Source organism: Polypterus senegalus, chromosome 14 (genome assembly GCF_016835505.1).
Source record: "Polypterus senegalus isolate Bchr_013 chromosome 14, ASM1683550v1, whole genome shotgun sequence".
Classification (NCBI taxonomy): domain Eukaryota; kingdom Metazoa; phylum Chordata; class Cladistia; order Polypteriformes; family Polypteridae; genus Polypterus; species Polypterus senegalus.
The window spans coordinates 24,533,035-24,559,371 of NC_053167.1; positions in this window are offsets into that span (position 1 = coordinate 24,533,035).

Genomic DNA, 26,337 nt, shown 5'->3' on the forward strand with positions numbered 1-26,337 from the left:
GAGGTTCCAGCTAGATATAGTTGGGCTTACCTTGATGCACAGCTTGGACTCTGGAACCAATCTCCTTGAAAGGGTTTGGACTCTCTACCACTCTGGACTTGCCACCAAGGATGAGAGGCGCCAAGCGGGTGTGAGCATACTTATTGCCCCCCAACTTGGAGTCTGTTCATTGGGGTTTACCCCGGTGGACGAGAGGGTAGCATCCATCTGCCTTCGGGTGGGGGGATGGGTCCTAACTGTTGTTTGTGTGTATGCGCCGAACAGCAGTCTGGAGTACCCACCCATTTTGGAGTCCCTGGAGGGGGTGCTACAGGGCATACCTTCTGGGGACTCCCTTGTTTTGCTGGGAGACTTCAATGCTCACGTGGGCAATGACAGTGAGACCTTGAAGGGTGTGATTGGGAGGAATGGCCCCTCCGATCTGAACCCGATCGGCGGATTATCCATAACAAACACCATGTTCAAGCATAGAGGTGTTCATATGTGCACTTGGCACCAGGACACCCTAGGCCTCAGCTCGATGATTGACTTTGTGGTCGTGTCGTCAGACTTGTGGCCACATGTTTTGGACACTCGGGTGAAGAGAGTGGCAAAGCTGTCAACTGATCACCACCTGGTGGTGATTTGGCTTCGATGGTGGGGGAGGATGCTGGTAGGCCCAAATGTATTGTGAGGGTCTGGTGCATATGTCTGGCAGAGTCCCCTGTCAGAAGTAGTTTCGACTCCCACCTCCGGCAGAACTTCGACCATGTCCTGAGGAAGGTGGGGGACATCGAGTCTGAATGGACCATGTTCTGTGCCTGTATTGTTGCCATGTTTATGTCTCCAATTCACAAAACCAATAATGTATAAAATTAATAGTCACAAAGAACAGCACTATCATAAAGTAAGTAAACTATACAATAAACAGGCTGAGTGTGGCCATTCAAGTCAAGTCAAGTCAAGTCAAGTTAGGGAGCACCCACAACACAATGAAACAACTCAGGATCCCAGTTGGTAATCCCCCTGGTAGACACGCGGTCCAGTCTTCCCCTCCGGAAATGACCCTCCATTTGCCGCAGCCAGCTGTTACGTGGGTGACCCCTTGGCTTGGTTCAGTCATTTGGGTCCTCAACAATGAGGATCTTACGAGCCAGATCACCCTCAGGGAAACGCGCCACATGGCCGTAGTGCTGTAACTGATGCTCCCTCACAATGCAGTTAATGTGCCTCATTTGGGACTCCATGAGCAATTGCTCATTCGACACGAAGTCAAACCAACGGTACCCAAGGATCTTCCGGAGAGACACAGTACCAAAGGAGTCCAGTCTTCATCTTAGGTCACTGGATAGCATCCATATCTCACAACCATATAGCAAAACAGGAAGGACCAGGACTCTAAAGACTTGGACCTTTGTCCTTTTGCATAGATATCGAGAGCGCCACACACCCCTTTCCAACAACCTCAAGACCCCTCATGCTCTCCCAATCCGTCTACTGTTTTCACTGTAAGAGTCACCAGAGACATGAATGTCACTGCCAAGGTAGGTAAACTTCTCAACAAGGTCAACACTCTCTCCGCAAACAGACACACTGCTGATGGCTGTGCCCACTAGGTCATTAAAGGCCTGGATCTTGGATTTTATCCAGGACCCTCACAAGCCCAGACACTCAGACTCCTCATTCAGTCTCTCGAGCGCCCCAATCAGAGCCTCCATCGACTCTACGAAGATCACAGCATTGATCAAGATCCGTGAATCTTTCTTCACCAACAGATGTCCCATAGTCGCTGGACCCCACGATCTTGCCCAATACCCAATCCATACAAGCATTCAACAGAGTAGGAGCAAGAACACATCCCTGATGAACCCTAGAATCAACTGGGAAAAACACAGAGGTCCTGCCTCCACTCTGCACAGCACTCACAGTACCAGTGTACAGGCTGGCCATGATATCCAGCAACCTCGAGGGGATCCCGCGAACCGTCAGGATGTCCCACAGAGCAGCTTGATCAACTCAGTCAAACGCTTTGTGAAAATCGACAAAGGCTGCAAAGAAACTGCCGATATTCACGTTTGCGCTCTATAAGAACCCTCAGTGCCAGGATACGGTCGATGGTAAAAATACATTAAGTCTAGTTTTGTAAGTCCCTAAAGTCTTTATGTCTACCACTCTACTTGGTAGCTTATTCCAAGTGTCTAAGGTTCTCTGTGTAAAGAAAAACTTCCTATTGTTTTGCAAAATTTGTTCTTAATGAACAGGAATGCACTCAGGAAAGACAGCACCATTCAAGAGGGGTTCAAACTCACTAAGATACACAGGAAAGGTGCTGAAGATACACACTAAAGATAAATATTTTAAAAATATTCTCTTACCTGTCTTTATATTGCCTAGTACATTGTAAATATAATAAACACATGAAAGATAAACAAAGAAAACCAACTCAGGCTGAAAAATGACAGCCTGCTCTTCATCTGCGTTACCCTGTAGTAAACCATATCTTGTCTCTCATTTTGGTATGTCCTAATTATTACTAATTATTGATGATTATCTCATTTTGTTTTGACATTTTATGGTCATTGCCATGTTGTTTTCAGCAACATGTGTGGAATTTCATTACATCAAAATGTATTTAAGATGACAGCATCCTCCCACATCCAGGCTTATCACACAACACAAGACACTGCAGAAGACTAGCAAATTTAAGTTAGTAAATGGACATGCTTGGCAGCTTTATCTCTTGTTTTTGACTGATTTCCTCCTCTGGCTCTGGTTTTGTTTGATGACCATTTTGAGCTTTGATATGACCATTGATTGCCCTTTAGTCTACTCTATCATTTAAATCCTTACTTGTACCTTCATCTTCTGGTCTTAAACAATTTTTGTCCTTTTCAGGAATAACAAAATGAGACATTGGTTGCAACACTCTTGGAAACATATTATAATGCTCTGTGCTGTAGGAAACCACAGCTAGAGTATTATAATGAATAATACCTGGAATAATGACAGAATAATGATATTAAAGTTTTATTGCTGGAGCAGAATTGTCTATGTGACAAACGGATGAGACCAGTTCCCAGTTATGGTTTCTTTGCTTATTTAGGATTATTAAAGAGCTGTCATCAGACACTGATTGAAGGTTTTTTTCCAAAAAGATTGCCTGTGCTTTTCTATCGAGGCCATTTGAACAGAGGTGTTTCCTAATTGCTTTATTACCTTGGCTATTTAGGCTAGTGGACAGCAGTGTGGATCAGGTTCTTGTGTCTATGTGATCTATGTTCAGGTGTCCAAATTTCTATTGAAAAGATGTGCAATTTAGGTTAATTGGTGACTGGAATTAGTGTTTGATTGAATTAGTGAGGGCGTTTGCGGGTAGGTTTCATGCAATAGACTGGCACATTGTGTAGTGTTCATGTCGGCCTCCTGGCTCCTACACGCACAAACCTATATTGGAATTGGCAGGGTTAAGAAAATGAATGAATGAAAAAAGTTTAGTAGGCTATGCTCATTAACAGTTATAAGAATGATGCATGCTGGTTTAGTTTAGTGGAAAAATAAAACAAATTTTAGTGATTGTTTCTGAATTAACAGAATAAATCTAGAAATAGGCAGGCCACATGGTATTTTTAATAAGGCTGAGGCCTATTAAAGGCAGGAACTGGCCGGTAATTCAGACACTGGATGGAACACAAACCAGCCACCTCAGGGGAGCCCCTTGTGTCTGTCTGCAACAATTAAATACTCATTTGTTTATTCATTGGGCAGAAGCAAGCGAGCACAAGTGATGAAATTATAGTGAGCCAAGAACCGAGGAACTGAAGTGAATATCTTGTTCCATGGCTGTAAAGAAGCTGGCAATTCAGCTGTGTGCCTCTGTTTCCAGATTGGCTTTGCTAATGAGCCATTTCTTAGTATATCAAATGTGTCACATGTTTAGTTCCATTATGTACAGTGCTCTGGGTGTTTCATTTCAATAAACATTTGCTTTTAGAGGACACTTCATACCGAGATGCCCTAGTCAATGTGTGCGCTTGGTAGGGAAGAACATAACACAGTGAGAGAACTTAAAAGACTTTGTACCATTTCATCCTGAGTGTTCTATGTTCTACTTCTCATCTTCTGTTATTAAAAAAACATGTAAAAAGAGTAGGTCTCTTATCTTTTAAGTATAACAGTCGAATAAATCCGTTGTTTTAGTTCAGAATCTAGTTCAAACAGATCATACCCAGATAGGCAGTCTCACTTTGAAGTGAACATGGATGAAGGTCAGGCCAATTCCAATCCCCCAGGAAATGCTGTTTATTCCAGTGAAGCCCCTCCTAGGATATATAAACTGGCTCACCTTGATACCATACTGCCCTACATTACATTCTATTTATACAATATCATACTATTCTGTACGCACGCTTATTCCTGGGTAGGGTTGTGGTGGGCTGAAGGCTATCCCAGCATGCATAAGGCACAAATTCAGAAACAATGCCCTGGGCAAGATATTGGTCCATTGTAGACATTATTTATTTATTTATTTATTTATTTATTTATTTATTTATTTATTTATGTATCAGTAGGTGCTAATAACAAATTTAAAATCTATCAATCCATTTTCTAGAGGATGTTTTTGAGAGATAGAACCTATCTTACAAGCATTGGGTGGAAGGCTGGAGCCTTAGCTGGAACAACAGTCGATTATAGGATATGATCACCCAAATGTAGTTTAGTTGACAGCTAAATGAGTTAAATATCAGGGGAAAATATTTAAATAAACAGTCGTTCCTTGGTATCCATGGAGGACTGGTTCCATTACCCCCCTGCAGATATCAAAATCTGGGGATGCTTAAGTCTAATATATAAAATGGTCTGGTATTTGCAAATAACCTATGCACATCCTCCCACACACTTCTAATCATCTCTAGATTACTTAAAATACCTAATACATTGTAAAAAAAAACCCTGTATATGTTCAGTATAGATGCAACCATATTTATGCCTAACTACATAGTACTGTACACTTCAGCAACAAAGTAACATTTTGTTTTTTTCAACAGTTACAGAATGCTTTTGCTTAATGACTTAAAAATGTATAGAAACAAATACAGAATATTTATATTACAAGTACATGAAATATAATTATAAACAGGGAAAATATTAACTAATTCTTTCTCTCACTCTTTATCTCACATACTGCACACAAAACAAGTAGTAAACAAACCAAATGTGAGGTGAACAAGGCTCAAACAGTGAGTGCTGGGGGGAGACTGAGGATCTGTGACCTGGCAGGAGGCTACAGTAGGGTATGTCTACACATCACTTCATTTGTGTGGATTCAGTGTAGTACTCGGCATGAAGAAAATTCAAGTTTTGCTTTTTGAAACTTTTGAGTGTGGAACCCGTAGATATGGAGGATTGACTGTATACTTAAAGTACATATTCAAAATTGATGTATATTTTGAGACATTGACTTTATATATCATTAATTTGGCTTTATACTGTATATCCAGATACTGACTGTTGTCACATGCGTGCACATGGGAAATAGCTTGAAGGCTTGGGTGATTTTAATTCTCCACCGAGACATGGGGTGGCACTATGTACTACTATCTCTCTTCTTCACTTTCTGCAGAAATGATGACTGACACCATTTCATCTGATGACAAACCTTTGGTTTCGTCCACCTGGACCTGCCTCTTCCTCCTAGAATGCCTTAAATATGGAAGAGCCACTACTCTAATCAGTCTGCCTAAGACAGAAGTTGGGGCAACTCAATTTTGCATTATAACACTTTACATTTATTGCTCGGAATTATACAGGGTAGACTGCAAGGTGCCCCAAAACTCTAACTTTGTTCTGTCATTACTGACTTTTACACTGTATATACACAATATTTAGAAATTCACTTCAGTATATTTGCTTGTCTGGCACCCAATATGTGTATATATAAAATCATTTTTATTGACTTTAATTACAGAAAAACTTTAACTTTTATATCCTTTTGAGCAGTAGACTAATCAGATTAATCAACCAAAAAAAAGCCCTCTTTCACTCTCCTTCTCATTTATTTTTTCATTCACATTTTTAACAGGCTGCCCATTGGTAATAACTTGCATCCTAAAATATGGAACATAGAGAGTGACAAAATTATGAGGTGACTGTGCAGGATTGCAGGGAAAGAGAATGAGACGCGTCATAAAGTTGTGTTTAATAGCTCTTTCGCCAAAGCCTAATGTCACAAGCATTTACCCTTTTTTATTTTTAAACAGCACACAATGCTAAAGCTATTCAGCATGAATCAGTCAACAGGTATAAATGTTCTCCTTGCTTTTCTCTTTCTTCTGTTTTGTATACTTTATTGGGAGGTCCATTCCTTTTACAAAGAGTTGGTAGATATAAACAAACTTTAACTGTGATGAAATGGTGTCCCATCCAAAATTGCCTTTTCACTTGTGCCTAGTACTGCTAAGATAAGACTCCGATTATAGAAACAGTATGCACAGAAAATGAATGGCTAAGTTGAAGGAAAGCAACTTGATTTATATAGCACCTTTATTACTGAAAATCATTTCAAACTACTAACATGCAGTTCAGATTTCAAGCCTAGGCTGGTCAGATTTAAGGCCTGGCAGTTTAAGCCAGGTGTAATATCTAAGAATAAGCAATTGGAGAAATTGAAAAAGGGATAACTAGTACAGTGCTTATACAATTTGTATGACAATAATAACACGGCAAAGGAGAAATTAAAAACAGGGAAACTACTCAAAAACTGGTGGACAGAAAATATTATGAATATACTAGCTCAAAATAGGTAATAATTGTAAAAATGTAGAAATACAGTATACAGTAGAATGGTATATATAGTCTATATGTACATATAGTACATTGTATATAGTACAAAGTAGGGAGAGATCATAACAAGAGGTGTCAGTTTTCTGTTGTGGTTTCCAACAACATCCCAATTATGTGCATGTTAAACTAATTGACAGCTCTAAATTTACCTGCTGCCTGTCTTGGTGAGTGTTTTTTTTGCCTTCTATTGATACTGCCAGAATAGATCCTGTCTCTTCATAGTTCTGAGTCAGATTAAGAGAGTTTGATAATTACGTCCATTTATCCACTTTATATATAGTATGTAATATGCTGCATGTAAATTTATTACGTATATACCTGATTGGAAATCCATCCATCCATTTATTCATATTCAATCCCGCTTAACCTGTGCAGAGCTGAGCTATTGTATATGAACCTGTAAACTGTATACATTTGGAGGAAAACATACAGTATATTAATAAGAAGCAGCTAGTGTTGCTGTCACACACTTCACATTCATAGGTTCTAATGTCAACTCACTCTCTGTCTGTGTGCAGTTTGTGTGATTGCCTTGTTTTCACATAATTAGGTTAGCTGAGAACTCTAAATTGTTCCTACAGTATATGAGTGATGGTTGAGTGTGCCTCATTCAGAAATGATTTCCGCTCAGTTACAAGTGCTGTGCTATGTGACAGTGGATGGATAAATTAGATTATATCATGGCATTTTCAGATCCTCTTAACTCAACTCATTCCAGAAGAACTGGGGACAAGGCTGGAACCAACCGTGGGCAGGCTGCAAGTTGATCATGTACACACCAGTACTTTCTCAATTAACTTAACAAGCCTGCAGATTAGGTTGGAAACCAGATTAGTTTGGTAAAAACCCACACAGGCGTGGTTAAAATGTGCAAAGTAATGTACATGCAACAAACAGATGGGAGATTTGAACCAAGCATGCTGGATCCATGAGATTAGCAGCATTATTTCCTGTGTCAACATATCATCCTTATCTTATCGTTCACTATTTGACCATGCATTTCCAGGGCAGAGTTATGTCCATCCATCGATCCATTATCAACCCGCAATATCCTAACTACAGGGCCACGGGGGTCTGCAGAGTTATGTAATTATATTATTACTAGCTGAAGCCTGCCATAGCATACGGCATTGTAAGAATAGGAATGGAAAAGGGTGAGAAAGGAATTCAGAAATCAAGAAGAAATAAATACTTCTTGAAAGACGCAGTTGTAAATAGGTGTTTTGGTGGTGACGACAGATAATGAGTCCAAAGATCTAACCCTAGAAAAAGCCACGTACATCAGACCGTGGATGAAGACTGATTGTTATAATTATTGTGAAGAGTAAATAGCATGTGGGTATGAGGAAGGCCGCACTTCTGAAATTCGATTACGTAAACATAATCAATAACAACCTCAAAAAGATGTTGTTGTAGAATGCCTCTAAGTAATTCCTGCAGGTTAATACGAAAGACTCGTACTACAATATCAGGTCTGTGCTCCGGTCTTTGGGTATCTGACAGTGCATGTAGAATTTCCGGCCAAGCAGGATTACATGTGAAAGTGATAAATAAATGAGACTGTCCGAATTTATGTACTATGGCCATAGCATCCTGCTAGTTTTGTTGCATGTATCTTGGACTTCCTGGAAATGTGGACGGTAATATGATCATTTTGCCTACACGTACGTTGTTATTTTCAGTGTTTGCTTGCAGTGCGCCTGACATTCCTTAGTATTGTTCCACGCGCAAATCTTGTTGATCTTATCTGAGATAGTTGCGACACGCACTCTCTGTTTTAACATACGCATCTACGACGTACTGTTGGAATAGTTTGCTGCTGGAGTGCAAAATACTAAATGTATTCCTCATTGCTAATCTGTACGCGTAAAATTGGCATTAAGTAAGCCTTATTTGCTTGGTGGTTCTTTTATCGGGAACATGTTGTAAATCTTTGTGCCAGCCAATGTCTCCATAAGGGAATAAAAGTGGGTAAACCATAGGATCGCAATTCATATTGATCATGGAAATCTGTTTACAGGAGTTGCCTATGGGACAGGCAGGTGGTTCTCCATCTTCTCCGACGAAAATTGCTGCAACATTGGTATGACATGTCGTGGCATTGTATCATCATAAATCCTGCCTTGGGTTTTCCTCGAAAAGCATTTGTACAGATGCTGTTGGACTGGACTGAGTGATTTCATGCATGTATTTGTATGATTAGCGAAGGGTTTGATGGTTCTGAGCATGGAATCTAGCTGGAGAAGTAAATTTTCGCTGCATGCAGAGTTTGCTTTATTTTATAAGCATACTTCAGAAGCTTGGCGAGAAATGCCGTGTCGGCTACGTGTGGACGGGACCGGTTTTGAAGAGGAGCTGCTGGCAGCATGGGGAGGGGTTTGGAAGAGGACAAAAAGGAATCAAGAAATGCTGTGCCGGCTGCGTGTGGGCGGGACTGGTTTTGAAGTGTAAGCAGGACGAGCCAGAAAAGAAATATATATAAGAGATATTACAACAAAAAATTCTTAAAGCCCATAAAATAATTCAGGGCCAGCACTAGAAACAAGCTCTACTTTATATAGCACCTTTCATACTGAACATCATATAAGGGCATTAACATGCATTCAGATTTCAAGCCTAGCAGAGATTATATGTATACTAGCTGAAAATTGGGGGTATTTGTGAAAAGGCTGATGTTCAGTATAAAGAACACCGAGATGATAATATCAAGTGGTGTCACACTTGGGTGACAAGTAAATTGGTCTCTGGTATGATTGCACACTTGTGCCCATTTGGAATCATCACTGAAACCAACTGGCACATTTCTGATGATGTGGGAGGAAATCCAGAACACCCTAATGAAAACCTATTAAACCACAGAGACAGGATGAGAACATAAAAAACCGCATGGACAACATCAAGGTGTGAGATTTGAACCCAAAACACTAAATCAAAGAGGCAGTAGCCCAACCCTTGCACCACCGTTCGGTACTACCACATCCTACACCTTGCACGATCCATACATTTTCAGTTCTGTTTATTCCTTTTTGGGGTCAACAAGGTATTATATGACATTATCTTAGATTAGCTATTCATTTCTATCATTTTACTAGAATGCAGGTTTACAGAATACATGGAGGGGAAGATTTGGCTATGCTCTCCAGTTGCTTGTATTTCTTAGTAATTTTATTTAGAGCCTATGAAGTAGACTATGGGAGGTCATAACTTGTAGTGAAAAGTATCACTGAAAGATGCTGAGAAATTATCAGGACTACCCAAAAAGGGCATTTTGGAATGTCTGAGAGAAACTTAAAAGAAGTGGTGAGGCGGCCTTCTGCTGTTATGCACCTAAAATCTGGAATAGCCTGCCAATAGGAATTCGCCAGGTGCACTTTAAAACACAAACTGACCCCAACTGTGAGAACCCTAAATACGTAGGAATATAACTTTAATATGTAAAGCACTTTGAGCTACTAGTGAAGTGTAGAAAGCATGAGCAACATACAGGCGCTGATAAATAAACAGAACCTCTTCATTCGTTTCCATCCTCTGGTGGACCTTTGAGAGCACTGACTCACATTATTTATATTGTTCCTATCCTAGACATCGGTGAGCCAGCTGGCAGACCCAGAGGCACAGTCACACTGATCCGTTACAGCCTGATTTCTCATTCGTGGGGTGGCACGAAGCCAAAATGGCATGTGAAACCTGTGTAGTGTGACTTTCCATTTTGCGTTCCTCATTCTCCAAAGCAGAATGACAACTGGTTGAGCCAGAAATGTGCATTTGCTTTTGCTGCACACAGCTCGCTTGTTTTATTTCTCTTTTCTCTCCTGGAATGTTACACTTTGCATAGTGATTGAGAACAAATGGAGTTGTGATGTTTTTGGAAAACGCAAATAGGTTTTGGGTTTTTAACGGCATGCAGGCGCTACCTAAAGCATGGCATGCTGCTCCGAGGCCCATCTGCAGGAGGGAGCCAAGAATTTGTTATTGGTGCCGGAACAAAATGTAAGCTTGTTTCCAGATTTTACAGTTTCAGTGAGGAAAACGATGAGAAAAAAAACATACTGCGTATCTAATTTGTGGGTCCAGGTTGAAGATGTTACTCAAGGGTGGACCTGTTAAAAGTCACTACCTATTCCATTCATTTGCCCTACCAGAATTTTACAGATTAAGGTAGCAGCCACTCTGGAGAAGACTATAGCTGACAGAAATAAAACTTCTAGTTATTCAGTGGGATGACACAGAGAACAGAGCTTCTGCCTCACAGAGCCTGATGTGGGTCTGACTGGCTCTTCTCTGTGTGGAGTATGTACATTTTTTATTTTAATAAAAGAGAGTTTATTCCGTGAAAGACTAAGTTTTTTTTTGTATGTGTTCAATATAGGGGTCATTAAATGGGGTAAGAATGTGGGGAAATGCTGTCTATCATTGTGAAAACAAGTTTTGAGAAACGATTCCCCTAAACATTCCAAGCTGAAAATGTGGGCATTTGCCCAATTTGGAAAGCCACACTTCAGAAAGCAAAATGTTTTGCTGTTGTTGTTTTGTTTTTAAACGTCTAAACATTGAATTTCATTAAGTGGTTGATTGCTTTTTGGATGGAGTTTACCAGTCTTCCATTTAAATTAAGCAGATGCAAATAGGTTTGATTGCCAGTGCCAGCGATTTAGTCTGCATTCTCACTTGTGCCTGCTTTTTATAGTCCAAAATAAGCCTTTCATGTCATGTTGTGTAGCTTCTTCTTCAGGTAATTGTATCACCAAACCTGGAACATTCAGGCAAAAGTCCCCAAAATGCATTGGCATTGTGCAACAATGGTTAGTGTTACTTACCTGACAAAACTAAGGTCCTTGCTTATATTGTTGTCCTGTCAGACAAACTGCAATTTGTGAGATTCAAGGACTGTGTCGCTGATATGGATGTGAGCAACAGTTTTCATAAGCTACTGTACCTGTGTTAACACTCATTGAGTTGCTTCCAAATTTGGTTAAGCATCTTAGCTCCACAAATTTTCCTTCATATTAGATAGAGTATGTGAGTTTATTAACCAGACTGGAATGGTGAGGTGAAAGGAGCTTTTGAATGTTTTAGTCTCTACCAGAGCAGCCAGTGACACACTGAGGGAGTTCACAGATGGGTGGGAGCTCTACATGTTCAAAACATGTTGGATGATGGCTTAAACCAAACACCCAAGTGTGTAAGTCAAAAGTCCATCCTGCCTGGATGAAGCTGAGGACAGTCAGAGCTATAGTATTTGAATTGCATAGTCTTTGTGTGAACTTCTGTAAGTGTCCTCTCCTGTCCTAATGTGCAATTAACAGTATATTCCTTTGTGGCTTACAACTCCTTCCATCAAAGTAACTATGATGCTGCCAGCATCTCAAGGTGTTTCTTTTGGTGCCTTTTTTTGGCTAGATTAATTTTAAATGTTTTGCTCACCATCTGTACTCCATTTATAAAGGTAAGAGGCTCTGCATTTCACAATGGTGCTTCTCCAAATATCCCTTTTACTCTCTGAATCTGGATGCTCCAGTTATCTTTCTGCCACTTTTTAGGGTGAAATGAAAGGTTGGCCAGCACAATACAAATATAAACACCTTACCCAAAAGGTGGACTTTTGACATAAATCGATTTTTTATACTTCAAAAGAGATGACGAGAACAGACAGTCAATAAAATAATAAGATGCTTCACAGGCAGAGGACAGCACCTGCTGGTGGCCATGGCTGTGTGGTGTTATGGGTCCACAGCTCGCTAAGCAAAGGCCATTTTTAAATAAGTAATCAATATGCTCGCGGCTTAGTGAGGGGACGTTGGGCCATAGTGGGCCGCGGGACGATCCGTAGGGTGTGGGCGTTTCTCACCTAGTGCACAGGTGAGGAACTGCCCACATTCATGATTGTCCCGTGGCTAATGCTGCAGCTGCGGTGGCCCTCGTCATTTTTAAAAAGAAGCGTGAGTCGGTTTTAAGGGTGAAAAAAAAAAGTGGAGAGAGAAAGGAAAAGAGAGGACGGAGGTTACCGGGAGCAGGAGAGGATGCAGGTCGGTGAAAGAGAGAGAGAGCCGCGAAGAGCGAGCGGACGGGCGAGCGAATGAGCGCTCGTGGACAGCTGCGTAGAAGCTGGGTGTTAGGCCGACACTCACGTGTTTGTGTTGATGTCGCTCCCGCTGAGCGATCAGGTAGCGGGAGTGACCAGGGAAGGCGACTGGCCACAGAGAGGCCATTGAAAGGCAGCGGAAGTCGGGAGACTTGGTGGTGGGAATCCCCAACGTGAGCGACCTGGCCGTTGTGGGAAACCAAGTTCTCCGGGACTGGGATGAGTGCCATACCGAGCCAGGGATCGGGAGGTCTCCAGTCTCGAGCGTGTGATGTAGGAGGGCAGCTGCAGAGAGCGTCTTGCCTGCTGCTAAGCCCATACGGGATAAGCAGGTGAGACGCATACAGAAAATAGGCACCGGATTTGTTATTGTTTTTAAGACTGCTTCCATAAGAAGATTTAACCTCACGTTTTAAAGGATTGTGTTTTTTTATTGATTTTTAACCTCCACGTGTTCTTTTTATGGATTATTTATTTATTGAAGAACTTGAAGATCTGCACTATTTATGGAACACTGTATTTTGTTGATTTTTAATAAAAGCACTACTCATTTTTGCACCACCCCTTGCTCAATTGTTTATTTGCCTCCATTGACTAGCTCACTCGGCAACATTATCGACGGTGTTGGGTTCAAGGGTTCCCAAACAGCCAAAGGAGCGTGGAGCCAGAACCCACATCGTCACAGGCTGACTAGCAGCTCTGAACTGGAAAGATGCAAAGTACACTTGGTCTTCACTAGGTCCCTAATCTTTTCAATCACATTAAGTGTCTTTGCTCTTTCATTTTTATAATGTGTTATGATGTAAGTGATATAATCATTCAGGTGATTCTGTTTTTAAATGTAGAGACTGATATTTTCTTAAACTGAACCAAATCACTGTCTGAATTCAGGTATGTGTCCCAACCGATGATCAAAACAACTAAATGGCAACGACTAGAAAACAACACTAAAATAAAAGTTCAGTAGTGGCATAATTATAAAACAGTGCCTATAAAAAGTATTCAACATTGAATCACAGTGAATTTAATTTAGATTTTTTGGATGGCAATCTAAAGATAAGGACTCTGTAATGTCAAAAGTAAAAGAGATTGAAATTATTTACAAATGTTAAACACAAAAAGTAATCATATTAGTATGCCATTTAATATGACATGCCTAAATCATCACTGGTGCAGTCGGTTGGTTTTAGAAGTCCGATAATTAGTTCAAGAGAGAGTCAATATGGTGGGTAGGCTAACCTACACAACTGAAACAAAGAACACTCTAAGTAAATCTGTGAAAAAATGATGCAAAAGCACAAATCAGGGAATAGAGAATATCCAAGCCCTTGAATATTGCTTGCAATTCAGTTAAATCAATTATGAAGAAATGGAAAGAATACGGCAAAGCTGTAAATCTTCCTGGAGCAGTCCACTCACAAAAAATGATTGGTTGTGTAAGAAGACTAATAAGGGAGGCCACCAAGAGACCTATAAGATCTATGAAGGAGTTACAAGCTATTTATAATCTAGTTATAAGATTGGAGAGACTGTATGGGCAACCATTGTTGATGGGTGCTTCACCGGGCACAGCTTTATCTGAAAGTGGAAAAGAGAAAAAAAATATGTGACATCTTGGCTGAAGTTTGCCAGAATACATGGGAGACTCTGAAGTCATCTAAAAGAAGTTTCTATGGTCTGATGAAACCAGAATAATGCTTTTAGGCCTTCGGACTTCACACTTGACATTATCCATCCATCCATCCATTTTCCAACCCGCTGAATCCAAACACAGGGTCACAGGGGTCTGCTGGAGCCAATCCCAGCCAGCACAGGGCACAAGGCAGGAACCAATCCTGGGCAGGGTGCCAACCCACCACAGACTTGACATTATCAAAGCACACTATCACCTTCATGAAGCACGATGGTGGGTTTTTTGGAAGAAAAAACTATAAAGTTTTTAGCAGGTTGTCCCCAGACATGTATTCTAAACCTGAGGATCAAGTCTGGCCCAGTGAAACTATTGTGGTCTGCTCACTGTTGGTGTGGTCCATTGACACTGGATACAAGACTCACTGCAGGCTACAATGGACAAATTTATGAACTACAGTCATATGTTGACCTTGGCCAAAGAATGAGCCCAGCTAATCTGATTGGCAAGTCTCACTGACATTAGTCTGCATATCACTCCCTGCAAGTCTTAGTCTCACTTATGATCAGTGTAGTGCGATATTTAAACACAGACGCATTGGCAAACCTGACCTAACCACACAGGCTGCTGCATAATGAGAGATTAAAAATAATGCCTTTGGAGTCAAAATATTTTGCAGGTAAACAAAGGCTTGCTTTTAGTAAGCACACCTCTCCCTACAATATCAGGAAATTCAAATTAGACCACATTGGAGAAAATTAAAACAAGATGTAGTTGAAATGTTTATCCAGAAACATGTGTGGTGTTTCTCCCATCCATTCACTTGTAAAGTAGTAGAAAATGTGAAACAGCAAGCTATTCTCAAGAGCTGCATAAAGAGAAAAGTGTTAGCAGGCCTTTGACTGGTCATGAACAGGAACAAGTTAACCACCATGCACAGGGAAAAAGGACTAAGCACGACAAACATGGACCTCCTTTAAGGATGGTGATGTGAAGGCTGTATGACTCTGAACAAAATATTTACTTCAAAATTGTGAAGGTGTGATTGATCTCTTCCTGCATTTTGGAAAAGTATTCATAATTTCCGTGTTCTCCCTGTGTCTGTCTGGATTTTTCCCTGGGTTTTTTCCCCATATTCCATCTTTAGTAGATTAGATTGATTGGTATTCTGTAACAAGTTTAGATTACATTTTTGACATTATTATGCTTCTTAGACTTATTTTGACTATGTTATTTATTTTTATCTTTTAATTCTGATAAAATTGCTGCTATGTTTATTGATTTGGATTATTAGTGTCACCATTTTGTGGGTTTTTCCATAGTGATCCATATTTTTGATAATGATGGTGATCCATTGCTGTCACAGGACAGCCAGATATTTGATGTTTGATGTCATCATTGCACCACTGCTTAAGATGTTGGCATGATAGTCCTGGATTTGTTCTTAAAATTCTGCTGTGCAATGAGCTGTATTAAAAATCACTTCAGGGAATTAGGAATTTCCATGCTCTCTGACCTCGATGTCTGTCTAATGCTTTGGTTTTGATGTTATTGGTATGTGTTCCAAGAAATACTTGGGGGTCTACATTAATGAAAGGTTGAAATGGTCTTATAACACAGAGTAGAAAGTGAACAGCAGGCTGTTCTTGCTTAAATGACTGTTTCCTTTAATATGAGTTGTGATATTCTTCACATCTTCTATAACTCCATGATGGCCAGTGCAATTTTCTAGGCTGTGGTGAGCTGGGTATTCGGTTATTGACCTTCACTGCACCAAAGAGCCTGTATGTCTGGTCACTATTGAAGGAGTGGATGTAGAAGTGGGGCACTCCTACAGGTACTTGGTGGTCCACATTAATGACAGGCTGGACTGGTCTTGGAATGCAGAGTAACCATATAAGCAAAGGCAGAGCAGGCTCTTCTTCCTTAGAAGACTATGTTCCTTTAATGTGGGAAGTGACATCATTTAGATAGATAGATAGATAGATAGATAGATAGATAGATAGATAGATAGATAGATAGATAGATAGATAGATAGATAGATAGATAGATAGATAGATAGATAGATAGATACTTTATTAAACCCAAAGGGAGATTCACATACTCCAGCAGCAGCATACTGATAAAGAACAATGTTTAATTAAAGAGTGATAACAATGAAGGTATAACAGATAGACAATAATTTTGTATAATATTAACGTTTACCACCCCGGGTGGAATTGAAGAGTCGCATAGTGTGGGGGAGGAATGATCTCCTCAGTCTGTCAGTGGAGCAGGACAGTGACAGCAGTCTGTCACTGAAGCTGCTCCTTTGTCTGGAGATGAACCTGTTCAGTGGATGCAGTGGATTTTCCATGATTGAGAGGAGCCATCTCAGCGCCCGTTGCTCCGCCTCAGATGTCAAACTGTCCAGTTCCGTGTCTACAATAGAGCCTGACTTCCTCACCAGTTTGTCCAGGCGTGAGGCATCCCTCTTCTTTATGCTGCCTCCCCAGCAAACCACCACATAGAAGAGGGCCCTCGCCACAACCATCTGATAGAACATCTGCAGCATCTTATTGTGCAGAAGTTGAAGGACACCAGCCTTCTGAGGAAGTATAGTCAGCTCTGTCCTCTCTTACACAGAGCATCAGTATTGGCAGTCCAGTCCAATTTATCATCCAGCTGCACTACCAGGTATTTATAGGTCTGCACCCTCTGCACACAGTCACCTCTGATGATCATGGGGTCCATGAGGGGCCTGGGCCTCCTAAAATCCACCACCAGCTCCTTGGTTTTGCTGGTGTTCAGTTGTAGGTGGTTTGAGTCGCACCATTTAACAAAGTCCTTGATTAGTTTCCTATACTTCTCCTCCTGCCCACTCCTGATGCAGCCCACGATAGCAGTGTCGTCTGCAAACTTTTGTACGTGGCAGGACTCCGAGTTGTATTGGAAGTCCGATGTATATAGGCTGAACAGGACTGGAGTAAGTATAGTCCCCTGTGGTGCTCCTGTGTTGCTGACCACAATGTCAGACCTGCAGTTCCCGAGATGCACATACTGAGATCTGTCTGTAAGATAGTCCACGATCCATGCTACCAGGTATGAATCTACTCCCATTTCTGTCAGTTTGTCCCTAAGGAGCAGAGATTGGATGGTGTTGAAGGCGCTAGAGAAGTCCAGAAACATAATTCTTACTGCACCACTGCCTCTGTCCAAGTGGGAAAGGGATCAGTGTAGCATAGAGATGATGGCATCCTCCGTTCCCACCTTCTCCTGGTATGTGAACTGCAGAGGGTCGAAGGCGTGGCAAACCTGTGGCCTCAGGTGGTGAAGCAGCAGCCACTCCATGGCCTTCATCACATGTGACATCAGAGCAACAGGCCGGAAGTCATTCAGCTCACTAGGACGTGATACCTTTGGGACTAGGGTGATGCAAGATGTTTTCCAAAGCCTCGGGACTCTCCCCTGTTCCAGGCTCAGGTTGAAGATGCGCTGTAGAGGACTCCCCAGCTCCAACGTACAGGCCTTCAGCAGTCATGGCGATATTCCATCTGGACCCACTGCTTTGCTGGCATGAAGTCTCCTCAGCTCTCTGCCTACCTGGGCTGCTGTAATTGTGTGTTGGGGGAAACTCTCTCCTATGCTGGTATCAGCAGAAGGATGGGTGGAGGGTGCAGTACTCTGAGATGAGAGTGGGTTAGTGTGGTCAAACCTGTTGAAGAAGTTGTTCATTTGGTTTGCTCTCTCCACATCTCTCTCAATGGTGGCACCCCACTTCGAGCTGCAGCCAGTGATGATCTTCATCCCATCCCACACTTCCTTCATGCTGTTATTCTGCAACTTCTGCTCCAGCTTTCTCCTGTACTGCTCCTTCGCTGCCCTGAGCTAAACTCAGAGTTCCTTCTGCATATGCTTGAGCTCATGCTGATCACTGCCTTTAAAAGCCCTTTTCTTCTGGTTCAAAAGGCCCTTGAAGGCTTGTTGTTAGCATAGCAGCATACTGTTCTTACTGGAACTACAATGTCATTTACATCTTCTATAACTCTGTGAATGCCAGTATGATTTTGTATGCTGTGATGTGCTGGACTGGTAATATCAATTCAAGATAGGCCCACCGAAGCGAATTGAATGGGCAATATAAGTTATGGGACACAATGCGGACCCCCTGCAGGTCAAAGCAAAGAAGAGAATGAAAACAAACCTGAGGGCCATTATGAACAAGTCTGCATATCTTTTCTATCTATTATATAGTGCTTTTCATATCTATCTATCTATCTATCTATCTATCTATCTATCTATCTATCTATCTATCTATCTATCTATCTATCTATCTATCTATCTATCCTCCTGGGGACAAATAAAGTTGTATCATAAAGTTCATTTTGTCTTTTTTGGCTCATATTCCTGCTGGATGTTTGAGTTTGCTTTTTCCTCTTGGCCAATTTGTTCTTTAAGCTGCTGTTTTTCACCTCAGCATAACAACAGGCCATTTTAAAATGTCTTGCCTTTTGCCCAAGTGTTGCTGGGATGAATGTCAGCTCCCAGTAACTCTGGACCTTCTAAGTCAGTTAGAAAAAGAATGGGTGAGTACAATAAAACATGTTGAATATTTATGAGATTTTACTGTATAAGTTCTATTGATGTAAATGGAGTCTTCATCCAGTGACTAAGACAACATTCAACAATGATGCCATGTGGGAGACACCATTATGAGTAAAACAATATTTTTTGGAACTCCATTAGGAATCTACAACAATGAAATGAAATGTTGCTTTCTGTGCTCCATTTCCTTTTAACAACTTAAATTTTTTTCCTAATAATAATAATAATAATTTATTATTTACATTTATATAACGCTTTTCTCACTACTCAAAAGCGCTAAGAAATACTTAATAAACATAATATTAAATTATATACTTATCAACACTGCGGTGGGCTGGCACCCTGCCTTGCGCCCTGTGTTGGCTATGATTGGCTCCAGCAGACCCCCGTGACCTTGTGTTAGGAAATATTGGGTTGGATAATGGATGGATGGATGGATGGATTGATACTTATCAACAACTCTTTTTCTGATTTAGTTACAAAACTAAAAATTTGACAGGTAGAAGTACATCTAAGACAAGAGGTATTTGCTGAGAAAGTTTCAATATATCAATATTTAGGGAAAACAAAAGTATCCAAAAAGTACACCAACAATTTAAAAACTGCTTTGAAGGATTCAATTAAAATTTGGTGATTTCATCAAAAAAGACAACCTGTGGTTTTTTTATTTCTCCGAATTTGGCTCTTTTAATGTACCACATCTTTCATTATACTCAGCACAGACAAGAGAGAGACTGTCAGTTTAACACAGCCAACACAACAGCATCATTTGTCAATAATGTGGACTGATGAATGAATAGACGGAGGTGTTATGACACGGGAAAAGAAACAGGATGATATGTGGTGTGACCTCTAAATTAGAAGAAGAAAGGTTCATGAAAGCCAAAGTAAAATGTGGTTACATTTGAGGTGTGCTATATGTGTCAAGTTCAGCTGCCGGGGAAAGAGAGAGAAATACAGGAGGAGTTGGATTCCTTTCAAGTCAGACATAATCTGCAATTGATGGTCCTAGTGCTGCTCAGAAGAGAGAGGGGATGGTTACTATACACTGTGGCGGTCAACCCTGTAGGTGACATAGTCAAGTCCTACAAACACATGTAACATCAAGGAGACTCTGTATTCCCCTTCAATTATTTACACCCTAACCTGCACATGTGGAACCCCCTCTTCCCGGGGTCCTGCACCCATGCAACATTGCCATCAAAATGTCAGCAAAAGAGTGTGATATTTACACCTTCACCTAGGCTACCAAAAATGCTAGCACCTCCTACAGCTCACAATATTATTTCTTTTCTGTAAGGTGCCATTTGCATCATAATTCATTCATCACAGTACTTACACCAAATACTGCAATGCATACACTGTGTGCTGAAATGAATACACTATTTAGTAAAACACATAAACTGTGTACAAACACGTACATTATAAAGTGATATTTTGTCTTATACACAATACACTGAACTGCTCGTGCTAAATACTTAAATGCATGCACTGTGTACTGAAATGTGCACACTATCTCTTGTGTTAATAAACAGTCAACAGACTTTATTCACTTTGACAGTGCATTCTTCCTCAGATTGCGACAATACATACAACATATGTTGGTATTTTGTCTCACTCACTATACACAAACATTTATCAATTCGACTGTAAAAGACCTTTACAAGCAAAACAAATTGAGAAGGTTGTGAATTTGAGTGCTTCATTTTGTATACTTCCTGCCGAGCAGGATCTCATGACACATATTATTCTCCTCGTAGCACATAAAAATTTGTTTATTGGTATTTTACAGATAGATTCCATTAAACGTAGATTTATATTTCATTACTTTTTTTCCATTCCCCAAAACCGCTTAATTTAATTCCTGGCCTTCTAGCACGAGGAACTGTGAAGGGTACATTTCAGTATGCTATGTATGTGGTTTAGTATAAAATATAAGCATTTCAAACATTTAATTCATTGCCTAGGTTGCCTAAATGTGCAACTTATAAAGGTCATTGCTTTTTGTAATAAGTTAAAGTATTCAATGTTGCATACTTTATTGTCTGGCTATGGCCAGAAGCTTGAACATTAACTGACAAAAAACTGAAAAAGTAATCCTTGAGTGAAAGATGTAAGCAAATGAAAATTGTTAACATATAATAATAATAATAATAATAATAATAATAATAATAATAATAATAATAAAATTCCCATTGTTAGTACTGGTAACCCGTTTCAATTCAAAGGAATACAATTTCCTTTAAAATTGGGTTTTGCATCGATTATCAATGAAAACCAAAGTCAGCCCCCAGTAAAAAGCAGTAATTGATCTATGGCAGGAATGTCACTCATAGGCATTTGTATGCAGTATGTTCAAGATTAAGCAGCTCCAGTGATCTACAGTAATGATATTAGACTCCAGTAAAAGTAACTATAAATATTTATATAATATTGTACTTAGTTAGTTACACACAATAGGTTTGATACATCCTGTTAACCGACAGCATTATAATTGAGGTCCATTGTACTTGGAAATGTCCCGGGTGAAACCAGGTAACACAGCAAGTTAATGAAATGAAATAGAATCATCTAAGGATCATTCATGGTGTTATGGTATTAAGCCAGCTCTCTGTTTTGTGGGTCTGTCTGGGGCAATTCCTGCACATAGTCATTGTAGACTGGCTGTTTTGGAGTTAGGCTATATATGGACAGGCCAGCGGAGGTCCTGGTTTGCTTTTGTAACTTCATTCAGAGGCCTTATACATTTTTCTCCATGTTCATGACTAACAGTAAAGGGTAATTAAAACAAGGTGGTAACAGGACTTGCTATTATTTTATATGACTATGAATTTGATATAGTGTTTCTGGTTTTGTTGATTTATTTATCTTTTGGTTTTCTCAGTATAAGACCCTATTGAGTTCCTCAAAATTGCCTCCTACCTTTTTCTTTTGGTGCTTTTATCTCCTTATTACACTTCTTTGATGCAACCCTTTCATAATCCTTCTAATATTTTAACAGTAACATTGTGCGCAAAAGCAAAAGCATAATGTAACATAGCCTAACATAACTTAACACACCTAAACAATAACATACCTGTGGAGGGACAGAGCAGGACAAAGGAGCACTGGGAACAAGACAGGAAATAGCCAAGGTCACAGTGCCAGTGCATTGCAGAGCATACTTATAGTGTTGTGTCAGCAAGATGATGAGCATTTGAGTGCAGACCAGCAGAAGAATGAAAGGATTGTAAAAGGGTCAAACAGAGAGATCAACAATCCAAAGCGAGGCCAAATATTGGTTGTGGAAAACCTGTTACCAAAAGGTCAGAACCAGAGCAACAAGACAAAATAAAAATTCAACAAAAGGATATTTGGAAAAGGGGTTTTATATCCACCACTCAGATAAGGGAAATTAAATTTCAGCTGACCTTTAACCCATCATGCAGATTAACTTTAGGTTGAAACCACACCCCTAGGAACAAGGGTTGTTGTCCTAACAGCAATTGTCCAAAATGGCAGCAGCCGCCAAAAAATGGAAAAACTATTGAAGTTATTTGGTTATTATCATGCACTCATACATCATGTTGCCCACCCACCGCAATACAAACCAGTTCAGTATCCCAAATAAGGACCCAAGTGCAGTCATGAAATGGGTGGCATTTTAACACCACACTATTTTGAATGTAATAGAACAGTGTGAAGTTTTTAATAGTGGCTGGAGTGCCAGTCCCGCAACAAACCCCAGGTTTTCCTGCAACTATTGACTAACGCAGATTGTAATAGGTCATGATTTTGAAAGAATTATTTGTGTCAAAGGAGACTAAATGACAAAAAAGAACAATTTGTTCTTCATGAAACATTCCAAATTTGAGTGCAAGAGAAGGTGTAGTGAAATGCATATTACTAGAACTAGGTTATCATAAACTGTTAGGAACTTAGGTTTAACAATACTGGACCGAATTGAAGTTGTTACTTCATAGATGTACTAATAACATTTTTGGCCACCCTGGAATCTGTTAATGCAGGAGTGCTAATATTGTTCTGCATTTCTAGGGGTGTGTCCTCATAAAAAATCTCAAAAAAGTGCTAGATGATCCAAAATGATAGAGAATAACATATAAAAATATTTAAAGATTTCAAACCATAACACACAGACTCGTGCATACTTATAAACATAATGGGCAAATCTGGAATTGTCAATAAATCTCTGTGGTTGTAGGAGGAAAACTGACAAACCCACCAAGATGGGAAAATATGTCAATTCCACAAAGGCAGCATACAGGCCAGGATTTAAACTCTGTCTACTTGAGCAGTGCTAACCAACTATTTGAATGCTGATGGCAGTCTGGGTGAAGGAGCCTGGCATTTGGCTGCTTTCTGACTTTTAAGTGACCCTGCAAAATCAAGTCCAAATGCTTCTCTTGTGAAGTACTTGCAGTATCAGGCTCTTTAGTTTCAAAGGACCTTGTGTTAGGAAATATTGGGTTGGATAATGGATGGATGGATGGATGGATTGATACTTATCAACAACTCTTTTTCTGATTTAGTTACAAAACTAAAAATTTGACAGGTAGAAGTACATCTAAGACAAGAGGTATTTGCTGAGAAAGTTTCAATATATCAATATTTAGGGAAAACAAAAGTATCCAAAAAGTACACCAACAATTTAAAAACTGCTTTGAAGGATTCAATTAAAATTTGGTGATTTCATCAAAAAAGACAACCTGTGGTTTTTTTATTTCTCCGAATTTGGCTCTTTTAATGTACCACATCTTTCATTATACTCAGCACAGACAAGAGAGAGACTGTCAGTTTAACACAGCCAACACAACAGCATCATTTGTCAATAATGTGGACTGATGAATGAATAGACGGAGGTGTTATGACACGGGAAAAGAAACAGGATGATATGTGGTGTGACCTCTAAATTAGAAGAAGAAAGGTTCATGAAAGCCAAAGTAAAATGTGGTTACATTTGAGGTGTGCTATATGTGTCAAGTTCAGCTGCCGGGGAAAGAGAGAGAAATACAGGAGGAGTTGGATTCCTTTCAAGTCAGACATAATCTGCAATTGATGGTCCTAGTGCTGCTCAGAAGAGAGAGGGGATGGTTACTATACACTGTGGCGGTCAACCCTGTAGGTGACATAGTCAAGTCCTACAAACACATGTAACATCAAGGAGACTCTGTATTCCCCTTCAATTATTTACACCTAACCTGCACATGTGGAACCCCCTCTTCCCGGGGTCCTGCACCCATGCAACATTGCCATCAAAATGTCAGCAAAAGAGTGTGATATTTACACCTTCACCTAGGCTACCAAAAATGCTAGCACCTCCTACAGCTCACAATATTATTTCTTTTCTGTAAGGTGCCATTTGCATCATAATTCATTCATCACAGTACTTACACCAAATACTGCAATGCATACACTGTGTGCTGAAATGAATACACTATTTAGTAAAACACATAAACTGTGTACCGAAACACGTACATTATAAAGTGATATTTTGTCTTATACACAATACACTGAACTGCTCGTGCTAAATACTTAAATGCATGCACTGTGTACTGAAATGTGCACACTATCTCTTGTGTTAATAAACAGTCAACAGACTTTATTCACTTTGACAGTGCATTCTTCCTCAGATTGCGACAATACATACAACATATGTTGGTATTTTGTCTCACTCACTATACACAAACATTTATCAATTCGACTGTAAAAGACCTTTACAAGCAAAACAAATTGAGAAGGTTGTGAATTTGAGTGCTTCATTTTGTATACTTCCTGCCGAGCAGGATCTCATGACACATATTATTCTCCTCGTAGCACATAAAAATTTGTTTATTGGTATTTTACAGATAGATTCCATTAAACGTAGATTTATATTTCATTACTTTTTTTCCATTCCCCAAAACCGCTTAATTTAATTCCTGGCCTTCTAGCACGAGGAACTGTGAAGGGTACATTTCAGTATGCTATGTATGTGGTTTAGTATAAAATATAAGCATTTCAAACATTTAATTCATTGCCTAGGTTGCCTAAATGTGCAACTTATAAAGGTCATTGCTTTTTGTAATAAGTTAAAGTATTCAATGTTGCATACTTTATTGTCTGGCTATGGCCAGAAGCTTGAACATTAACTGACAAAAAACTGAAAAAGTAATCCTTGAGTGAAAGATGTAAGCAAATGAAAATTGTTAACATATAATAATAATAATAATAATAATAATAATAATAATAATAATAATAATAAAATTCCCATTGTTAGTACTGGTAACCCGTTTCAATTCAAAGGAATACAATTTCCTTTAAAATTGGGTTTTGCATCGATTATCAATGAAAACCAAAGTCAGCCCCCAGTAAAAAGCAGTAATTGATCTATGGCAGGAATGTCACTCATAGGCATTTGTATGCAGTATGTTCAAGATTAAGCAGCTCCAGTGATCTACAGTAATGATATTAGACTCCAGTAAAAGTAACTATAAATATTATATAATATTGTACTTAGTTAGTTACACACAATAGGTTTGATACATCCTGTTAACCGACAGCATTATAATTGAGGTCCATTGTACTTGGAAATGTCCCGGGTGAAACCAGGTAACACAGCAAGTTAATGAAATGAAATAGAATCATCTAAGGATCATTCATGGTGTTATGGTATTAAGCCAGCTCTCTGTTTTGTGGGTCTGTCTGGGGCAATTCCTGCACATAGTCATTGTAGACTGGCTGTTTTGGAGTTAGGCTATATATGGACAGGCCAGCGGAGGTCCTGGTTTGCTTTTGTAACTTCATTCAGAGGCCTTATACATTTTTCTCCATGTTCATGACTAACAGTAAAGGGTAATTAAAACAAGGTGGTAACAGGACTTGCTATTATTTTATATGACTATGAATTTGATATAGTGTTTCTGGTTTTGTTGATTTATTTATCTTTTGGTTTTCTCAGTATAAGACCCTATTGAGTTCCTCAAAATTGCCTCCTACCTTTTTCTTTTGGTGCTTTTATCTCCTTATTACACTTCTTTGATGCAACCCTTTCATAATCCTTCTAATATTTTAACAGTAACATTGTGCGCAAAAGCAAAAGCATAATGTAACATAGCCTAACATAACTTAACACACCTAAACAATAACATACCTGTGGAGGGACAGAGCAGGACAAAGGAGCACTGGGAACAAGACAGGAAATAGCCAAGGTCACAGTGCCAGTGCATTGCAGAGCATACTTATA